Source organism: Bubalus bubalis, chromosome 24 (genome assembly GCF_019923935.1).
Source record: "Bubalus bubalis isolate 160015118507 breed Murrah chromosome 24, NDDB_SH_1, whole genome shotgun sequence".
Taxonomy (NCBI): Eukaryota; Metazoa; Chordata; class Mammalia; order Artiodactyla; family Bovidae; genus Bubalus; species Bubalus bubalis.
Genome location: NC_059180.1, coordinates 5,293,241 through 5,315,598, shown reverse-complemented (window position 1 = coordinate 5,315,598; position 22,358 = coordinate 5,293,241). Strand labels below are relative to the sequence as shown.

Genomic DNA, 22,358 nt, shown 5'->3' with positions numbered 1-22,358 from the left:
AAGCCAAAACTACAATGAGGTACTACTTCACACGAGTCAGAATGGCCATCATTAATAAGCCTACAGAGAATTTCCTGGTGGTCCCATGGTTAGGGCCCTGCACTTCCACTGCAGGAGGTAGGGGTTTGATCCCTGGTCGGAGAACTAAGGTCCTACCTACCTTGGGGCAACTAAGCCCATGTGACACAACTAGATTCTGTGCACCGTGATGAAAGATCCCACATCTCAACGAAGACACTGTGTGCAGCAACTAAAACCCAATGCAGTCTAATTAATTAATTTTAAAACGTGATGTTATTAGCAGGAGAAAGATAAAGCAGAAACAAGGACAAAGAGCTCTTGTCAGCTAATGTAGATTGTTAATATCCTTTCGGCTGCCTATAACCCTCTTATCCCATTAGGTTGATCCTTGTGCAGAAAGGATCTCAATCAGTGCTACTTTTCATCTTGGTCGCACATTGATTAACATGAGAATTTTTAAAATTATTTTTATTGAAGTATAGTTGATGTATAATATTGTGTTAGTTTCTCATGGACAGCAAAATGATTTGGTTATCACTTTTTCAGATTCTTTTGTTATAGGTTATTATAAAATATTGAGCATAGCTCTCTGTGCCACACAGTAGGTCCTTTTTGTTTACCCATTTTATATATAGTAGTTTGGATATGTTATTTCCAAATTCCTAACTTATCCCCCTCCGGGACCTTTTCACTTTGGTAAGAAGTTTGTTTTCTATGTCTCTGAGTCTGTTTGTTTTGTAAATAAGTTTATTTGAATCATTTTTTAGATTCCACATATAAATCATTATCATATTTGTCTTTCTCTGTCCTACTTACTTAATTTAGTATGATAATCTCTAGGTCCATCCTGGTCACTTCAGTTGTGTCCAACTCTTAGTGACCCTTTGGACTGTAGCCCACTAGGTTCTTCTGTCCAGGGATTCTCCAGGCAACAATACTGGAGTGGATTGCCATGCCCTCCTCTAGGGGACCTTCCCAATTCAAGTATCGAATCCCCATCTCTTATGTCTCCTGCATTGGCAGGCAGTTTCTTTACCACTAGTGCCTCTTGGAAAGACCAATATTTGGAGGTCTGTATAATAAGGAGATAGTGCATAATTATTTCATCAATTCACTGCCTTCTATTCATCATGAATTTCTCCATGTTGATGATAGGCTGAACACATACTGAAAGTTTTCTCACATTTCTTATATTTATAGCGTTTTTCCCCTGCATGAGTTTTCTGGTGTTGAATAAGAGAAGAACTCTGGCTAAAGGCTTTGTCACAATCATTGCATTTATATGGTTTCTCTCCAGTGTGAGTTCTTAGATGCTTTGTCAGGGATGAGCTCTGGCTGAAGGCTTTCTCACATTCTTTACACTTGTAAGGTTTCTCTCCAGTATGAATTCTCTGGTGTCTTATGAGAGCTGAGCGATCACTGAAGGCTTTTCCACATTCATGACATTTGTAAGGTTTCTCCCCAGTGTGGGTTCCTTGATGTTGAATAAGAGCTGAACAGTAACTGAAAGCCTTCCCACATTCACTACATTCATAGGGCTTCTCCCCTGTGTGAGTTCTCTGATGTTGAGTAAGGCCTGACCTGTCACTAAAGGCCTTCCCACACTCTTTACACCCATAGGGTTTTTCTCCAGTATGGACCCTCTGATGTTTAATAAGGGAGGAGGTGTCATTGAAAGCTTTCCCACACTCTTTACATTTATAGGGTTTCTCTCCAGTGTGTATTCTATGGTGCTGGATGAGGTACGTGCTTTGGTTGAAGGCCTTCCCACATTCATTGCACTCATAGGGCTTTTCTCCAGTATGAATGATATGATGTTGAATAAGCGCTGAACGGTGACTGAAAGCTTTCCCGCATTCATTACACTCATAAGGTTTCTCTCCAGTGTGGATTCTCTGATGCTGGATAAGGGATGAGCTCCGGGTGAAGGCCTTTCCACATTCAGTACATACATAGGGTTTCTCTCCTGTGTGAATCCTCTGATGTAGGATAAAAGCTGAGTAGTAGCTGAAGGACTTGCCACACTCACTGCACTTCCAAGGCTTTTTCACTGAGTAAATGTTCTGATGTTTAATTGGGTTTGAACTTTCCCCAATTTCAGTACAATCCTCCATAGGATTTCTCTTGTGCTTAATTATGACTTGCCTTAAATCTTTCTTCTGATTTCCTTGCTGCCTTTCTAACATGCCTTCACATTCCCAGGTTTTTATCCATCTGGAGTCCCAGGAATCATCCTTTATAAGTCTTTCTATTATCAGCTCCCTTTCTGATGATACTCCTTCAGAAACTTCCTGCATTGAAAGGGACACTTTAGTTTCAGGTGTAGATTCAGAATCTGAAATAAATAAAGAGTACAGATATTTGTGTTCTCTGTGTGGAGAGAAAGAAAACTGCTGAGGTGGCAAGAAGTTAAAGAAAATTAAATTGATGTCCTTTAAAAATGTATGAATGTTCTCAGAAAAAGCCTCATGGCAATGGCAGGTGACAAAGTTTCAGTGAATAACACTGATGGGAAAATGAAGCTGAAGCACAATACAAGGTCAAGACAATGATGATGCTACACCTGAAAGAATGGGAAACTGAACAGACTAGCCAGCGAAGAAGATAAGCAGGCAGGATAAAAATAAATGTCAACAAAATAACTGAGGAAGTGGGCGGGGTGGGGGGATGAAAACACAGGTCGAGATTGGGCAATTTTGAAAAAGTATTGGACAAAAAAAATCGCTTATATGAAGACATATATTAGTGACAACCATATTTGATTTTTAAAATCATTATCTTCAGTCCTTTTTTAAAAGCAGATTTTTTGTTTAGCGTATGCTTTGCCTATGATTTTGTGTCTCCACTAACCACTGCCTCCTCCCTCCCTCCATTCTTTCCTTCCCTTCTTTTCTTCCTCCCTTCCTTCTTTCCCTCTCTCTCACCTTTCTTTCTTCCTTCCTTTATTGCCAAAGTCAAATTTCTCAGATTTTGGATATCATCTCATCACACACTTGCTCCTGACTCACCACAGTCTGGCTTCTCTCCCCACCACTCACTTGGAATTGCTCTCACTAAAGTCACTAACCATTTATATGTCACCTAAATCCAGTGGATCCTTTTCATCTGTAGATCACCTGGGCCTCTCAACAGCACTTGACACCACCATGTGCTCCTCTACGTAGGCCGCAGGTGTCCTCCCGTTCTCCTCCTAACAACATTTTCCTGGTGCTTTTCTCCCCATCTTATTGAGACAGAATTAACATACATTCTCTCTTGACTTCTGTATTACTAAGCTCTCCAGGTTTTTTTCTCCTGATCCCTACTTATTTGGAAGTTTTCCTGCTGTTTCTTCTTCTGAAATGTTGATGCTTCTCAGTGTTCTGTCTTGGGCTCCCCTCTTTGGTCCCTGCCCCCCCGCCCCCCACTGTCTCCTTTAAAGACATCATCCAAGACTTCCCGCTGGTTTAGTGGTTAAGAATCCACCTGCCAATGCAGGGGACATGGGTTTGATCCCTGCTCCAGGAAGATTCCACATGCTGCAGGGCAAGTAAGCTCATGGGCCTCAACTAGTGAAGCCCACACACCCTAGAACCTCTGCTCCACAGCGAGAGAAGCCACTGCAGTGAGAACCCCACACACCACAAGTAGAAGGCAGACCTCGCTCCCGAAACTAGAGAAAGCCCGAGCAGCAGCAAAGACACAGCACAGCCAGGAAAAGAAAAATCATAAATAAACAAAATTATACACTTTATATATGTATGTAAAGGAGCTGTCCTTTTTCATTTCCACACATGGTGAACTTTTACTTGCCAGGAGAGAAAAGAAGCCCAATTCTGAGCTCAAAGTCATCAGGGATCCGCTACGGGATCAGAGCTCTCTGGATCGTAAGCAAAACTATGGCATTTGATGTCATTAGTCGCAGTGCAAGTTTTATGTCACAGTAAGCAGTACGCATTGAAAAATAACTTTCTTACCCCAAAATACCAGGTTGCCACAATTCTCCACCTTCATATCCATGCCCATGTACCTTCGGGCAGAATTCATTTGTTCCTCCTCCACACAGGTGAAGTCCATTTCCTCATCCTTGACTGTCGTCAATTCCTGGAAGAATAAGTACATTCTTATAGGATTTGGTAATCTTTGAGGGAAGAGAACAATCTGGAATAGGAAGTTCTTTTTAATCTGAGCATTAAAACTTTATTTTAACCATTTTAATGGAATATTCTAAGTATTAGTCTGTGTTAGGGAAAACAGTAATAATAGCTAACATTTATCTTTTTTTTCTATGTATTAAGTCCTTTGAACAACCTCTTGTAATAATAACTATGTTAGGTAAGTACCATTATTAACATTATCTACAGATGTAAGGACAGATCTGAGATTTTCACCCAGGCAGTCTGACGTCAAAGTTAGACTCTTTTTTTAAATTTATTTTTTATACAATTTTTACAGGTTACTAGCCAATATTTGGAGAAGGAAATGACAACCCACTCCAGTGTTCTTGCCTGGAGAATCCCAGGGACGGGGGAGCCTAGTGGGCTGCCGTCTATGGGGTCGCACAGAGTCGGACACGACTGAAGCGACTTAGCAGCAGCAGCAGCCAATATTAGAAAATATTGGCTATACTCCCCATGTTGTACAATACATTCTCTTTTTGCAAATTTTTATTAGGCTGTGTCGGGTCTTAGTTGAGGGTCTTATTTGAGGCACAAAAGATCTTAATTCTTGGACTAGGGATTGAACTCACATCCTCTGCATTACAAGGCAGATTCTCAACCACTGGACCACCCTGTATGATACATTCTTGAGCCTGTTTTACACGCAATAGTTCGTACCTCCCACTCCCCAACCGTGTATCCCGCCCCCCACCCCTGCCACTGGTAACCACTAATTTTACATCTGTGAGTCTGTAAAGCTACCAGAATGCCACTTTTGGCCTCCCCTCCCTGCCTCACTGGCCACATCTTCTCAGTCTCCTTTGCTGTTTCCTCTTTATCTCCCCGACCTCAAAGTGTTGGAAGCTACAGTAATAAGATCTCATCTCTTTTCTACCTACATTTATTTGCTAGTGATTACAGCTTCATAGTTTGAAATACCATTCACACAGATTCCTCCCAAATTTAAAGCTCCAGCCTGAGCTCCCCCCAGAGCTTCAAGTCTTCAAGGAAAAATTACTTTGGTTCAGTTCTCCAGAAGAGATTTCCATGAACCTCCAAAGTGAGATGAAAGGAAGAAATGAGGACACACTCTGAACACCAAACTGAGATTTCACAGGAGGGAAATGAAACTCAAACTTGCCTGGAACTCAACAGGAAGAAGCTCTCCAATAGGTTCCATTTCTTCTGTGCTCTGTTCTTGGGACAAAGAAACATCTTTTGTAGTCATAGCTGGAAAGAGCAGAAGTAAAGCCATGAAGGGGATAAACTCTATCTTCCCACTTACAAATTCGCAATGACAAAACCTAGCACAAGCCAGAGGAATTACATACACAAGACCTACTCTACTTAACTCAAAAGGATCAGATAAGGATAGAGGAAGATAATAACATGAAAGCACTTTGACCAAAAAGCTAAATGCACATATAGTATGTCAATATTTTGGTACACTCCTATGGGAGTGGAAAAGTGTGACCTGTTCTTTACCACAAAAACAAGCACTGTGGAATATTCTCCCTTCTACAGCATCAGAGGGAATGTGTATGAGCACAGAAGCGCTGAAAGAGGAAGATGAGAGAGGGGAATATATGACAAGGAGCCTTCTTCAATTCAGTTCAGTTCAGTTCAGTCACTCAGTTGTGTCCTACTCTTTGTGACCCCATGAATCGCAGCACGCCAGGCCTCCCTGTCCATCACCAACTCCCGGAGTTCACTCAAACTCACATCCATCAAGTCGGTGATGCCATCCAGCCATCTCATCCTCTGTCGTCCCCTTCTCCTCCTGCCCCCAATCCCTCCCAGCATCAGAGGCTTTTCCAATGAGTCAACTCTTCGCATGAGGTGGCCAAAGTACTGGAGTTTCAGCTTTAGCATCATTCCTTGCAAAGAACACCCAGGACTGATCTCCTTTAGAATAGACTGGTTGGATCTCCTTGCAGTCCAAGGGACTCTAAATCTCCAACACCACAGTTCAAAAGCATCAATTCTTCAGTGTTCAGCTTTCTTCACAGTCCAACTCTCACATCTATACATGACCACTGGAAAAACCATAGCCTTGACTAAACGGACCTTTGTTGGCAAAGTAATGTCCCTGCTTTTGAATATGCTATCTAGGTTGGTCATAACTTTCCTTCCAAGGAGCCTTCTTAGTGATTTCCAAACATGATGGCTACTGAGTTTCTCTACTTTGGGGTCTTCTCCTGACATGTGTCTGTTTCCCTTTCCCATCATGCAGGGGCACCTAACCTTTTCATTCTTATCCAGGGTATTTCCTCCACTTGTCCCCACTTTCAACTCCATGTTTATTTGTGTAATTCTTACCATTTTCCTCAACTTCAATGGTCAGATAATCCATGATCAGCTTTTCCTTGTCCTCTTGTTATTGGTAGGACTTCCTCCTAATTCACTGTTTCAGATGAGATAAACATGGACTTTTCAGCAATATATAATCCACTTCTTTGTATAAATCATTCAACTGTACTCTGAAGCTTCAGGGAGAGATTTTGGGGTTAGCCTTGCCCCACTCTGAAATCGATTACACTCCCTGGGGCATCTCCCTCTACCTCTACTCCTAGGAGGCTTATTCCTACACATTTAAGTCCTAGGGCCTCAGTAGTCGGAGAAGGCAATAGCACCCCACTCCAGTACTCTTGCCTGGAAAATCCCATGGACGGAGGAGCCTTGGTAGGCTGCAGTCCATGGGGTCACTAGGAGTCGGACAGGACTGAGCGACTTCACTTTCACTTTCACTTTCATGCATTGGAGAAGGAAATGGCAACCCACTCCAGTGTTCTTGCCTGGAGAATCCCAGGGACGGGGGAGCCTGGTGGGCTGCCGTCTCCGGGGTCACACACAGTCGGACACGACTGAAGCGACTTAGCAGCAGCAGCAGCCTCAGTAGTAACTCTGTTTTACTTAGAACCTTCATAATTTAGCCTAGATTAAACTTCACAGTTGGAAGACCCTTCTCTGGAGTCCCCAGGTCAGTCACTACGTTCCACACCAAGGCAAAAACAGGAGAGAGCCAGGGCAGTGAATGCGAGCCTTAGTCACACGCCGGTTCTGTATGATGCACAAACTCTCCTAAGACCCTGAAGCACAGAAATGGTTAGAAGCTGGCCTCTGATTAACGTCGCAGTAACTAAAAGTAGAGCTCCCACAGTTACGAAATCCTTCCTACTCATAAAACACAAGGCAAAAAATAAATAAATAAAACACAAGGCAGTTCATAGGTGGGATCCTTATACATCTGATTCTTCACTCGCTCTTTAAGACCCTGAAAATAAAACAGGCCGGGATTCCTTTGCACGTTCAGAGTCGAACCCCTTACTCTGGACCCCAAATATAGGCAGCCCCGAAAACTTTAACCCAGACACCCTCCCTCCCCTCACCCCCACTCCCGGTGGCTCAGTTGTTAAAAGAGTTGGCTTGCAATGCACGATACTCGGATTCGATCACTGGGAGAAGGACATGGCAACCTACTCCGGTATTCTTGCCTGGAAATCCCAAGGACAGAGCCGCCTGGTGGGCTACAGTCCATGATCCATGGGGGTCACAGGAGTTGGACACGATTTAATGGCTAAACCACCAAACTCTAATAGCGCAAGCACAGAAGATAAATGAGTAAGACATGGACTCCATTCTTTTCTATCTGTCCCCAAAGTTCAGAACCTGTAGTGTTTCAGTGGAGTGACAGGACCTAAAGCCAACACCAGCGGGAGGTGCTCTAGCTCTCCGAACCTCGGAAGCCGAGCCCTCCAACCCCCACTCTCCCCTTCCCCAAATCCCCCGTCGGCCATGCCCCCTTCAGGCTCCCGGACTCCATTTCCCAGAGTACCTAGCGGCAACCTCGCTTCCGGGGCGCCCCTTAGCTCCGAACAAGGGTAGCCGGCTCGCTACCCAGCCGGAAATCCCCGGCGGAGCGCCCGGCGGGTGGGGCCGGGAGGCAGGCAAGGCCCAGCCCTTTTCCCGCTGAGGCCGGAACGTGAGAATCTGGCCCGCGCTGCAGCAGGTGGCGTTAGAGCTGCGCGCTTGATGGACGGGTCGGGGAGACTCGCGCCTCTGACCCGGCTTTCTCTTACCTACGGACTCGTTGCGGACCTGGCTCCGGCTCCAGGGCTGGATCCCCTCCGGGCAGCGCTCTGGGAGGGGCGGGGGAAACGGACACCGTCGCCTTCTGGACCCACCGAGCTGCGGGGAGACAAAAGGCTCGAGCCCGAGGCTCTGTCTGGAATCGCATCTGCGCACTTGGAGGCGACCGCGCCGGGTCGGGGGTCCCGGCGGAAGGACTCCACTTCCCAGAGGGCTCGAGGACATCGGTGTCTGTTCTGGGGCGTCTGCAGAGCGAGGGGAGAGAACTGCGGGTCTTCCCAGTTGGCCTCGAAGTGGAGATCATTCTCCATTTGATCTCTTTTCTGAATAAATTGAGAAGCTCCGAGCGATTTTAGCGTTTGATTATTCGCTGGGGTGGGCGATGCGGCGCTATGACAAAGTCTTTTTGCTAGTATTTCTTTTTTATGATAGTCTCAATTCTGGAAACCGAATGCTAACGCTGATTTGGTTGAAAGCATTCTGGCTGATTTAAAAAGCATTGGAAGGGGTGGAAGCCGTTTTCCTGATAAATGAAAGAAGTATGAGTTGGCAAGGAAAAGATGTGAGAAAGCAGCAAACAGGGAGAATTGTGCGGACCTGGGAACATCAGTCAGATGGTTGGAAGGCATCACCGACTCAATGGATATGAGTTTGGGTAGGCTCCGGGAGTTGGTGTTGGACAGGGAGGCCTGGCGTGCTGCGGTTCATGGGGTCGCAAAGAGTCGGACACAACTGAGCCACTGAACAACTGAACTGAGGAACGTCAGTATGGGGAGGGCCACTCCCTGGAGTCTAAGATCAAACAAGGCAAAAGATACTTCTACCCTCAGTGTCAGGAACACTGGAGGCTCTAGCTCTAGTTCTTCACAGAAATCCAGAGAAACCCACTGCATCTCAGTTGGCATTCTAGTCCAAATCACCATAGTCACCTAAACACTCTCCACCTCTAATTTTGCCTTTCCTCAATCCGTGCAATTCAAAGCAGCCAAGATGAAGATTTAAAAATTAAATCTATTTTGTCACTCTTCTCAGAACTTTTCAGTAACTCCTTCTGCCCTGGAGTAAAATGTAAACTCCTTAATTAAATGAAAACATGTAAGTGAGAGAAACCAGACACAGAAGGTAACATATTGTTTCATTTCATTTATAGCAAGTATTCAGAATAGGTAAGTCTATGGAAACAGAAAGTAGATTAGTGATTGCCTAAGGCTGGAGGGGACAGGGGCACCAGGGAATGAAGGGTGACTGCTAATGGGTAAAGGGTTGTTTTGGTGATTAAAAAAAAAAAAAAATGTTCTAAAGTTGACTATGGTGAAGGCTGTACAAGTCTGTGAACATACCCAAAGCAGTTCTCTGTACTTTTTGCCCCGCCCTTTTCCTTGGAATTAAAACTATGACCAACCTAGACAGCATACTAAAAAGCAGAGACATTACTTTGCCAACAAAGGTCTGTCTAGTCAAAACTATGGTTTTTCCAGTAGTCATGTGTGGATGTGAGAATTGGACTATAAAGAAAGCTGAGCACCAAAGAATTGCTGCTTTTGAACTGTGATGTTGGAGAAGACTCTTGAGAGTCCCTTGGACTGCAAGGAGATCCAACCAATCAATTCTCAAAAGAAATCAGTCCTGAATATTCATTGGAAGGACTGATGCTGAAGCTGAAACTCCAATACTTTGGCCACCTGATGGGAAGAACCCACTCATTTGAAAAGACCCTGATGCTGGGAAAGATTGAAGGCGGGAGGAGAAGGGGACGGTAGAGGATGAGATTGTTGGATGGCATCACTGAGTCGATGGACATGAGTTTGAGTAAGCTCTGGGAGATGGTGATGGACAGGGAGGCCTGGCATGCTGTAGTTCATGGGATCACAAAGAGTTGGACACAACTGAGCTACTGAACTGAACTGAACTGGGCATGTAAGATCTTTATTTCCAGACCAGGGATTGAACCTGAATCTCTTCCAGCAGAAGCACAGTTTTAGCCACTGGACCACCAGGGAAGTCCTGACCATATGCTTTAAAAGAATGAGTTATATCTCAGTAGAGCTATTTTAAAACACATTAAATTTATAGTGGTATTGCCGGGGTCCAGCCCGGGTGGATTCGGCGAATTCGAAGCGGGGACAGCGTCGGCGAGGATCAGGAAACAATTGCTTAATTAAATGTTAATTAAGGATATAAAGAGTGGTTAAATAAGGATAGCTCAGTGAGGAAATTCAGTGGAGAAAAGAGGCTGAATAATTCAGCCAGAAGCTGAGAGAAAGATCGACATGGGGAGACCAAGTTTTGGTGAACAAGGCCCGTGCTTTATTTTCCAAAGTAGTTTTTATACCTTAAGTTATGCATAGAGGATAATGGGGGAAGGGGTAGAGTCATGCAGTAAGCCAGGCTTTCTTCCTGCAAACTTATCATATGCAAAAGTTTAGGTGATTTGCATCATCTTCTGGCCCAGAGACCTGTTAACATTTTAAGAAACTTATTTTTCTCTAAAGGTGATTATTCTAAAGTCAGGCGCCAGCCCGCATTCCTATAGGGCAAAGGTGTGGTGGGCTACAACAAGAAAAAGAATTAACTCAAGGGTCCAAGGTTACAAATATTAAAGCTACTACTTACACCAATTATATTAATCAATACACTGCCAGGGACACAGCAGGTAAGGGATATGGAGACTTAGCAGCAAACACGGGCCCAACAAGTGAAAAACCCTTCACCAATACAATTTCTAATCAAACTTTTAACTGCTCAGAGGAATCTGTATTCAGACAGTTTAGAACATCTCATGCCTCTCACAATTGGGAGGCTCTCAACAATCACATGTGGCCAGAAAAAACCTATTCAGGCAGGCTAGAGGACTTCCAAAGGAGTTTGTAGGTTGAAACACTGTCACACCCAGAAATTATTAACTGGAGCTGTAAGTTAATTCTTTTTTCAGAGAGAGGTAGTGGGGGACAGCCCCCCATAAAGTCAGAGGTGTAGGTGAGAGCACAAAGCAGAAAGTAGGCAGACTCTGGTTTTGGGGGTAGATGCTTGAGAATTTCCAGGGGGACTCCTGAGGCTTGATCCCTCCTTCGCGTATGCCAAGCCTCCTTCCTCATGACCTTTGCCATGGGCGGAGTTCCTCACGCTGTCTCCTGGCAGTGATAGACTTCCAGTTGAGCTATTCCAGATCCTGAAAGATTATGCTGTGAAAGTGCTGCACTCAATATGCAATATGCCGGGAGATGGCTCCTGGCATGGTATAACCAGGGAAATTGTTTTACAGGAAGACTTTTATAAGATGTATAAGAAAAAAAAAAAAAAAGATGTATAAGGATGTAGAGACAGAAAAATCCCAGCAAAGTTGTCCATCCACACAAGAGCCTTGATTTTCTCTGAGATGTTTGAATTTGGGTCATTTTAAGTTTTCTCATCAGAATGTCCTGTGTTTGACAAAATTTCTTTTAAAAAACATATTTTACTCTTAAAAACAACAACTAGTAATTGCATTCTTTACAAACTGGGGCAAAATACAAACTCTTAGAGTTGTGACTCAAGTACATGAAGGTTTGGAGGGAGAGGGTCTCCATTCTGATCTCTTCATCTCTTCAGTCTCTGTTTTGTGTTTTGCTTCTCATAGGTCAAAATCTCTTCAGATTGATTAGGAGACAGGGACCTCCTTGAGAGCCCAGTTTATTTTATTCTCTTCACCACAGCTTGTAGAAGGTGGCTTGGACATCCTGGAACATTATGTGGGTGTGTGTGGGTGTGAGTGTAATCCTGTTATCATTTTGCAAATGTTTGGGAAATAAATTACCATAACCGCTCTTTAGAGTTACTCTAAAGAGGAGAAAACCTTCAGAAGCAAAGCAATCAGCATAGACAGTGGACTCCCCCAACAGCACCCGTTTCTCTTTACAGAAGCCAGCGCATGGCCAGTGGGGCAGGTCAGTAAGTTTCAGGCACCTGGAGGTACTGAAAGGATGGAGGAAACGTCAAGCATGACTGGCCCCAGGCAGGTAGCACGGAGAGTCAGTCCTGCAGGAACATGGACCTAAGGAGGCGGAGCACAGGTATGGTCCCCAAGCCACTTTGGTGCCCTCGCAGTAGGACTAGCTCCAGCTGAAGTGCGAGGAAGGGAGGACAATTGACCTCAGCGTTTCCTTCCACGAGTTGCCCTCCGCTTTCCCTGGATGGTGGAACTTCCCCCTGGCACCTGCTGATCCTTAGGCAGCTACTGTGTCAGTGGGAACTTACCCATCCCCACCCGCACAAACACACACATTCCCCTGGCTTAGGCGCTATGGGAACCTCGGCCGGGAGAAGGGGCCGGACCAGCAGCGCTGCTCGGAGGATGATCCTCAAAAGTCCTGGGACCGCAGGTTCTTTGAGCAGGCGAGGCTCGTGTTGTCCGAGCCCCTTTCTCCTAATTCTGTCTTCCTCTACTTTTTCCACCTTTCCACCTTGCTTGTTCGTTATTCAGTCGCTCAGTCGTTTCCGACTCTTTGCGACCGCATGGACTGCAGCACGCCAAGCTTCCCTGTACTATTAATACATCCCAAACCCTCTGGAGAAGGAAATGGCAACCCACTCCAGTGTTCTTGCCTGGAGAATCCCAGGGACGAGGGAGCCTGGTGGGCTGCCGTCTATGGGGTCGCACAGAGTCGGACACGACTGAAGTGACTTAGCAGCAGCAGCAAACCCTCTGGACGCAATGGATTACAAATATCGAATTCTGCGACGGAGAAGTAAGGAAGTTAGCACATAAAATATGAAACAGACTAATACATAAAACACATTACCTTGTCATCCGGGTAACTGTTATACCTTCAATCCTGAGATTTCACTATTAACCTTTTAAAAGCCATACTCTGTACACTTTCCTGGTGGGCCAGTGGCTAAGGGTTTTGCCTTATAATACAGGGGACACAGGTTCGATCCCTCGTTCGATAACTTAAGGTCTCTGCGACGCAGCCAAATAAATAAGAAGCAAAAAACCCCACCCACAATTTGTAGGCAGGGTTTTATTTTTTTTCTTCCTCCTCCTGGCCAGTGTCAAGGCTTATGACACTTTAATTCCCCCATCACTGATTGAGGGCTTTCCTGGAGGCTCAGATGGTAAAGAATCTGCCTGCAATGCAGGAGACCCAGGTTCAATCCCTGGGGAAGATCCCCTGGAGAAGGGAATGGCTACCCACTCCAGTATTCTTCCCTGGAGAATCCCACTCCAGTATTCTTGCCTGCAGAATTCCATGAACAGAGGAAACTGGTGGACTCCACAGGGGTCACAGTCTGACACAACTGAGCAACCAACACTTTTTTTCACCATGGATGGAACCCGGCCCTCAGCTCTGAAAGCACAGAGCCCTAACCACTGTTTACCTATCTATTCATTTATTAAGCTCAGAAACAGACAGACTTTCAAGCTGAAGGGGGATTGGGGCCGGCTTAATTCATTAAGTGAAAGCTAAATCCTGGTAAGTCTACAACAGTCTCCATTTCCCTTAACTTGGGTTTTTCCTTGCTCAGGTCATGTATCTGGAACTTGATTGAATCACATCCCTCTAGGAGATACACATTTAAATGAAATCTAAGTAACAGCATGGTAAATTCCAGAGTAATTTTTTTCCCACTCCTATAGAGTTCAAAAACTCCATCATCAACATAGTAACTTTTTAATCAGCTTCACAGTGTACTGTCTTTAACCACAATATTCAGGGGGCTTTTGACAGAGGAAGCTCAAACCATGAAGTTTGTGGGGTGGTGGTGGTTGGGGTGGGGTGAGAGGGCAGAGAACCTGACTTCATCAAAGTGACACAAATTTCAACCCAGGGAGACTATACCATACCTGTGTGGGGACCAAATAAAACTATTCACATCAGGGTGAATTCATTAGTGAAGTCTCCTCACGCCCTGTTTTACTGTCCCATCTGAAGTCATCTGATGTCCCCTCTGAAGCTTAGTCCTGATAAGGAAAAGAACCAAACAACTTGACATTTCGGCTCTCCTGGGTTTTCTTACCTTTCAGTTAGTGCCTGTCTATTGCTGAATGGTTCACAAGAAGTCTCTCTGGACTAAAGAAAAGATAGGAGAAAATCTTCTGCTGGGAGTCCGCGGACAGACAATTGTTTGGTTCACTACCGAATTTATCTCTTGGCGCACGAGAAAAAAGTACCTTGACCCCGACGTGATTTGAACACGCAACCTTCTGATCTGGAGTCAGACGCGCTACCGTTGCGCCACGAGGTCCTGGTGGTGGCTCCTCCTGTAATGCCTTAGGGGGACAACTTCAGAGGGTGTCAGGTGTGAGTTCTGTTCTGCTTTTGTTTTCTTTTACTGCTCTTACTACCGTTTAGGAATGACTGTAAGCTCTTTGTCCCTTTTATAATGAGTCTATTTAAAGTGAGATGTAAATGAAGCAGGGTCAGAAGCTTAGGGCTCAAGGAATATTCGACCCCCCCTCATTCCGGGAAACCCACTCTCCCTACAGAGGTTTTTTTTTTTAGGGAGGGATGTTTGGGAAGAGACTGGAAAATGAGAAGTCCGGCTGTCAGGGAAGGCGAGGTGGGGTGATTGCCGCTCCGGGTGCTTTCTTTTTTCCCAGTCTTTCTGCAGGCGGAACGCCACGAGGATTTGCATGTTGGGGGTGGGGAGTGGTGTCACACCTAGGGAGGAACGCAACTTCCCTTTAACAAAAAGGGGCTTAGAAATTTTTTTGCTTTAAAAATTTTTTTGCTTTTTCTTTTTTTTTTTTAAAAAAGAACTGTACTTTGTGCTATATCTTGCAATATTCTTAAATGGAAAAGAATCTGAAAAAGAATGCATCCTCAGTCATGTCTGACTCTTAGCGACCCTATGGACTATAGCCCACCAGGCTCCTCTTTCCATAGGATTTCCCAGGCAAGAATCCTGGAGCGGGTTGCCATTTTCTTCTCCAGGGGATCTTCCCGACCCAGGGATTGAACCCGTGTCTCTTGTGTCTCCTGCATTGGCAGGAGGATTCTCTACCACGGAGCCATAGATGTATATATATCTGAATCACTTTGCTGCAACCTGAAATATTGTAAATCAATTATACTTCCATTAAAAACATTAAAAATTAGAAGTTTAATAACTCCAAAGTAGCCCAGAGAAATAGCAGTTTTGAAGAGGGCAGTGTGGCATAAACAGACTGTTTAAGGTGATAGATCAATGTATGTTAGCATGCTGAAGAAAGGGTTAATTGAAAAGACAGAAATTGAAGATGCCAAAAAGAAAGATATAACCATATAACCAATTAAGCAAATCCCTTTCACAGTGAGACTGGCTCCTAGGTCCATGGGATTTCCCAGGCAAGAATACTGGAGCTGGTTGCCATCTCCTTTTCCAGGGGATCTTCCCAACCCAGGGATCGAACCTGTGTTTCTGTGTCTCCTGCACTGGCAGGTGGATTCTTTATCACTGTACCATAGATATAGAGTGAGACTGAAGTAAAAAGTGAAAGTCGCTCTTTGCAACCCCATGGATTGAATTCTCCAGGCCAGAATACTGGAGTGGGTAGCCTTTCCCTTCTCCAGGGGATCTTCCCTACCCAGAGATAGACCCAGGTTTCCCACATTGCAGGCAGATCCTTTACCAGCTGAACCACAAAGGAGGTATCCTAAGTCTTTTATTTCAGATTTGACTTTTCTAGCAAGGGAAGGAGGGACAGACGCTCTCCCACAATGCATTAAACAGGGATACTATGGATAATTTTATTTCACTTCTGGATGGTGAGAGGACGACTCCTCTCTCATCCAATGAGGTCTGTGGCAGTAGTGGTAAATTACATGTGTAGAGGAGCCCTGGCGAGCTGTCCAGGCCATGGGGAGAGCGACTGAGTACATCAGGTTAAAGAAGGGGGATTAGAAGCCAGATGAACACAGAGCAGGTTGGTTATAGATGTCGGGGTTTTAGGGAAAATAATGTTATTAGAGAAACATTTATTGGTGTTCAGTGCCCAAATTACACTCTGGTTCTCACCCTAGCCTCTGTTACCCAGGGGGGTGGGGTAGGGCGTTGGGGGTGGGTAGCCACACTTCCCACGTCCCGCTTTCCTATCCCCATCCCGGGGGCGCCAGGCAGGACAGGAGGTGACTGTCACCTGTGGGCCAGAGAGGCCGGTGTGGACAGTAGGGAGTAGGTTTGGCAGCCACGTGGCCCCGGCACCAGGGTGGTCTTGAAATGCTGACAGAAGTACGAAAGTCGCGGAGGAGCCTCCAAGGGGAACGTCAGCGCGCTTGCAGGCGGAGTTAAACTTCTAATTCTTAGTTAGACAGTCTTCCTTAAATACCAATATGCAAAATGTGAAAAAAAAGAAAAAGGAGGGGCATCTTGAGGCTTGTTTACCATCACCAAGGATACCAAGTGTGGGGCGGGGCTTCCGTGCCCCGCCCAATGACTACCAATCCCTAAGCAGCTTTCTGTTGGGCTTTTAAGACCCTTGCTGGGCGGTCCTGGGTTCAGCAGGCTTTTCATTTCCAGCTAGCGCTGTGATCCTGGAACCACCAGCGTCTCTGAGCTCCAAAAAATCCACCAACGAACTGTGGGACGTATCGTGACTCACCTGCGCAGATAGTAGGTGGGGTGAAGGATGGGAGGGACCCTCCCCGGCGGGGGCGGGGCCCGCAGGCGCTGCTTCGGGTGACCCCCCCCTGGGGAGTCAGGTGGGGGTGGGGACGGGGACAGGCACCATGCCCCATTGTGACACGTCCCGAGCCTCAGCGGGGATTGGCCGGGCGGACGTGGGGTGTGGGGTGGGTATAAAGCCCTAGTCGCCAGGGCCAGCACTGGACACAGTCTTGGTGCCCAGAGGAGGCTTCTCAGCTCCTGCTCCTTCTGCTGGCCCCTTTCTTCCAGGCACCTTTTAAAGATGACGCTACCGAGGTGACCACTCAGGGCACCAGCTCCTCTTCGGAGTCTCGGTCATGGATTCTGGTCTCCCATTTCTTCACCCCTTGGGGAAGCTAAAAACAAAGGCAGAGAAACACAGAAGAGCTGTTGGGTTTGGAAGGAAAAACTATTATTCTGATGCTGGTGGGATTGTGGCCACAGGATGCCACCACCAGGATGAACACCAGGAGCTCAGTGACCCTCATGAGATTATGGGAAATCTCAACCAGCTTCGGGAGCTCTGGCTGACAAGTGAAAGAGACATGAGAGTGTGAAAGTACCGTGGGCAGTGAGATCCATTTGCAGGACACTGGAGCGCAAAAGAGAACCTCAGAAGGGATAGATGTCAGGTACTTGCCACAGCAAGTCGTTTCCAGTGTCGAAAAATCTGCAGACTTCTTTGACCAGGGAGATGGAAGAGGTCAGGTGGGCAGGTAATGGATGCTTGGAGGAGGCGGAATCATGACAGGTGCTCACTGCTTGGAGCACCAGCCGGAGAGGAAGATGTGGGTAGAAACTTGGAACACATCAGAGCCCGAGTGAGCACCATCGTCGGGTTCAGAGTGTGCAGGAGGAGAAAAGGAAAGGCATGCTGAGCAGTCAGCCTCATTTAGTGCATTTTCTTTTCCATCAAAGCAGATGAGTGAGCATGTGAGTCCCCGCTAACGACTTCTTCATGGGGGAGTTGCCAGCACAATGGTTGTCCCGCCTGTGACATTAACATGTACTCCTACCAGGCACACTTGGAGAGCAGTGTGTCCGTGGGGTGAGGTCCACGCTCCTTGCACCCCGTGGCTCCCTTCTGAGCTGTGGGAGGCCTCCTTCCACCTGTCCAGGAACTGAGGGTGAGAGGTTTCTGGCAATCCCTCAAGGAATCTGGGTAATGGTTAATTATGGTCTTGTTTTGAACAGGCTCCCCCCATCCCATTGTCTTAGCATCCCACCAGGTCCAGCTACCTTGAAAATTCACATCCTTTGCATGGGGACCTCCGCAAAACATGAAAGGAGGAAATACCTCATAAAGCTTTCCCCAGCATTTAAATATGAAAAATTTGAAATCTAATGGATGGCTGAAAGAATTTTACAGTTTATACCTGTATCCTGCAAACATTTATCATTAATATTTAAAGGCACATAACTTTAGCACATATCCATCCATCCCCCATTCACCAACCCATCTTATTTTTATCCACTTCAAAGAAAACTGCAGACATCAGTAAACTGGTACATCAGTAGTCCCGTACATGTGTTGGATTAGACCCGGGGAGCCCCTTCTGTGCTGGCTGTCTCCACCCTGTTCCTCACCTTCATAGAGAAGCTGCAGGAAACTCCCAGGTGAGGGACACCCAGAGCACTCAATGGCAGGCAGGTCATGTTGCTGGACAGCAAGAGAAAAGATTATTTTAATTGCACCCACAGGAATGGGATCAGAGAGCTGGCGACAGATTGAGATAACCTATTAGCCACTTGGCAGAGCTTGCTTTAGACTCTCATCTCTCTTCTCCCTTTCGTTGGACTTCACTTCCAATTACAAAACTCAATGGGTTTTTATTCCCCCATTTTTAAAAACTGAAGTATAGTTGATTTACAGGCTTCTCTGGTGGCTCAAACCATAGAGCGTCTGCCTGCAATGTAGGAGACCCATGTTTGATACCTGGGTTGGGAAGATCCCCTGGAGAAGGAAAGAGCAACTCACTCCAGTATTCTTGCTTGGATAATCGCATGGACAGAGGAGCTGGCTACAGTCCATGGGGTCACAAAGAGCTGGACACGACTGAGCGACTAACCCGTAGTTGATTTACAATATTGTGTTAGTTTCAGGTGTTTAACAAAGTGATTCAGATACATATTTCCAGGTTCTTTTCCAGTATTGGGTATTACAACTATTGCATATAGTTCCCTGTGCTATACAGAGGTCATTGTTGATACAAAATTAACGTGTATATCTGTTATATATATAAGTGTGTATCTGTTAATCCCACACTTCTAATTTACTCCTCTTCCCTGCTTTCCCCTTTGGTAACCCTAAGATTTCTTTCTACGTCTGTGCAAAACTCAATGGTTTTGAAGAGAGGATCTGCAGAGACCAATTTGAACTGTTTGCAACTTCCTAGAATTCAGTCACTCGATGAGACTGCTTTGGGGAGAGGGGTTTAGAGGAACTTGAGAAGGTGACAATGTTCTTCAAGACAAAACCTGCCCTCCTGAGTGGATTCGCCTCTGAACTGCTCCTCTGAGGCTGAGATGCTTCATCTGCGAATGACGCCTCTGATACTTGCCTCAGCTCTGCTGTGGGGTGCCATGTGTACATCTGGGCTCCATCTGCACTTTCTGGAGCCCAATTCCTAGTTCCCCCAGGAGCTGGTACCCAGGTCTTCAGAGCTCTCAGCAGAGCCCCAGGTTTCAATGCCCGCAACCCCAGGCCACCCATCCAAGGGCCTTGCCCCCACATGGGTTCTCTTTCTCGAGGTCCCAGTCCCTCCCATTTGAGCCTCTCCGTTGTCATTCTGGGTCACCTCATTTGTGCAGATGAAGGTAGGGGGACAGGACCACGCTGAGGCTTGTTCACTGTCACCATGGAAACTGCCAGTGGAGTCAGGGTCCTGGACCCAGATGGAAGAGGCAGCCTCCCAGGTCTCCTAAGGGTGACTCCAGGAAGTGCTTCTGCTTGGCTTCCCTGCTCAGGCTCGACCATGTGCCCTGTTCTCCCTCAAAATCAGCCAGTGCTGGGAGGAAGCGTGGCCCTGGGGACCCTGGGTTTCCTGGGGGTGTTTCCCCTTTTGACCAGACAGGATAGCTGCGAGTCGCTGTCTCTGAGCTGCTGCAATTTCTCTAGTAACTGTGAGGCATCTCCCGGTTCTGCGAGAGGTGACAGGACTGGAGAGAGAACAGGCAGGACCAGGGGACTGAGGCAGAAGCTGCAAGGGGCAGGATGCGGCAGAACAGGGCCCAGGACAGGGACAAGGATGGGGCGGTTCTGGAGAGCCTTCAACCTATGTCAAGATGGGAGATAGGGACCAGACTCCCACTGTGATGCTCCGGAAGCCATGACCTCCGACTGGGCAGATTTAGGGGGGACAACAATAAAAGCCCAGGTGCAGGTCAGATACTAAACAGAGAGGGTCTGGACGCAAAGAGACAGGTCTCTGGCTCTGTGCCTTCTGCTGATCCCTTCCAGAAGCTCTGTAAAGGTGACCCCGCTGAGGAATCTGCCCTTACCCCAAGCCCTAACTCGTCTTACAGGCACAAACTCAGGTCTTGGCTTTCCTGCGCCCACTGTCCCCTCCTCCACCTTGTTCCGCATCTCCGTCTAGGGCTGGGGCTGCTGCATCCGGCGCTCACATCTCCCGGGTCCAGCCTGGCTCAGTCCCAGGCTTGAGGTCGTGGTAACAACTGCAGATCCTGGGCTCCCGTGCATATACATCTGAGGCCACCAGAGGGAGCTGCTGAGTGCTGGAAACCGGGCTGGGACTGGGGCTTCAGGGAGCCGAACAGGTGTAGGGTTGAGAAATGAGGTGTGTATCCGATGCCTTGGTGTTCCTGAAAAGTAAGGTGTCCCAATGAAGACTTCTGAACAATTGGAGAATAATGTTTGAGATTAAATGAGCAAAAGACAGCTTTAAAGCCATCCTGAATGTGACAGTCATTCTCTGTGTTTCTATAGTTTTTGCAAATGTGTATTGTTTCATGCAATCATTTTATATCAAGTGATACTGTGCCATGTTGAAAAAAAAAAAGCCATCCAGTATTGTAGATAACTGTGACTGAAGGAAATGCGGGTCACAGAGGGAGATTAGAATAGAGAATGAGAAACTACGTCTTATGAATGTCTAGAGACAGTTTTCACAGGCGCAGAGAGGCAGTCTGCTGCATCTAGTGTTGGCTAAGAATCATTAAAACTTAAGGGCATGGCTTAGAAAAGAGCCCCAGGTTTAGAGGTGTGGAAAGTGAAGATTTTTCTGTAAGGAAACATGGTAAGATGGACTCAAAGGCTAATGGCTATGGTAGGGTAGGGTGAGGGGTGATTCCGTTCTGTGCCAGAATTTGAACTTGAAATTTTCCAGGACTCTAGTTTATTCTTAGGAACTTACCTCTCAAGACGAGAGGACACCAATTAAAACTGAACACTGGAACTAGCATTTAGTTCAAAATACATCCATGAATTGCAAGAGGTCTTTACAATATTAATGGAATATTAATGGAAGTCAAAGAAGAAAAAAATCATTTTTGGAGGAGAAACATGCAAAAGACTCCTTCCATAACAAAGAATGGGGTGAAAATGAGTAATGACGATCAAAGGAGGTGAAGTTGTATTAAAAAAATAACTCAAGTACCAGAAAATGAACTCCGGGAGTTGGTGATGGACAGGGAGGCCTGGCGTGCTGCAATTCATGGGGTCGCAAAGAGTCGGACATGACTGAGCGACTGAACTCAACTGAACTGAACTCAGGAAGAAAACCATGACTTCTATGTTGCAGCTCAAGTTCTTTCTAGGGAGATGCTACAAGCTATAACCTTGTGGCTGGCACTTGATGTATCCTTTTTAAATTAATTATTTTAATTGAAGACTAATTACTTTACAATATCGTGTTTTTTGCCATACATTGACATGAATCAGCCAGGGGTGTACATGTGTCCCCCCATCCTGGACACCCCACCCACCTCCCTCCTCACCCCGTCCCTCTGGGTTGTCCCAGAGCACAGGCTATGAGTGATGCATCTTTTTAAAGCCATTTTTTAGAGCAGCTTTAGGTTTGCAACAAAACTGAGAGTGGAGTACAGAGATTTTTCAAATACTTCCTGCCCACCCTACATGCATAGCCTCCCTGATTATCAACACCACTCAGCAGACTATTACATTTTCTATGAAGAATGCATCTACACCGACGCATCATAATCACCTAAAGTACACAGTTTATCTTCGAGTTGACTCAATGTATATTCTATGGGTTTGGGACAAGCGTATAATGGCATATATCCATCATTAGAACAGCATAAAGAATATTTTAAAATCCTTAAAATCTTCTGTGCTCTGCCCCCTGCATTGGGAGCTCCAAGTCTTAGCCACTGGACCACGGGAGAAGTTCCATGTCTGACTTCAGTGTCTCTAGTGCTCAATACATAGCAATACACATTTGGTGAAGGATTAAGTGACTGCTAAAAATGAGTTTGATAATCAACTCCTCCCAAGTCACTTTCCTGAGGAAGCTATCATTTCCCTGG

At 46.1% G+C, this 22,358-nt stretch overlaps 1 non-coding gene across 1 annotated transcript; it reads right to left on the bottom strand.

Annotated features, from left to right (window-relative positions):
* Positions 1-14,402: 14,402 nt before the first annotated feature.
* TRNAW-CCA lies at positions 14,403-14,474 on the bottom strand. Its single transcript has one exon. It is a non-coding gene; the product is annotated as a tRNA-Trp (tRNA).
* Positions 14,475-22,358: the final 7,884 nt, after the last annotated feature.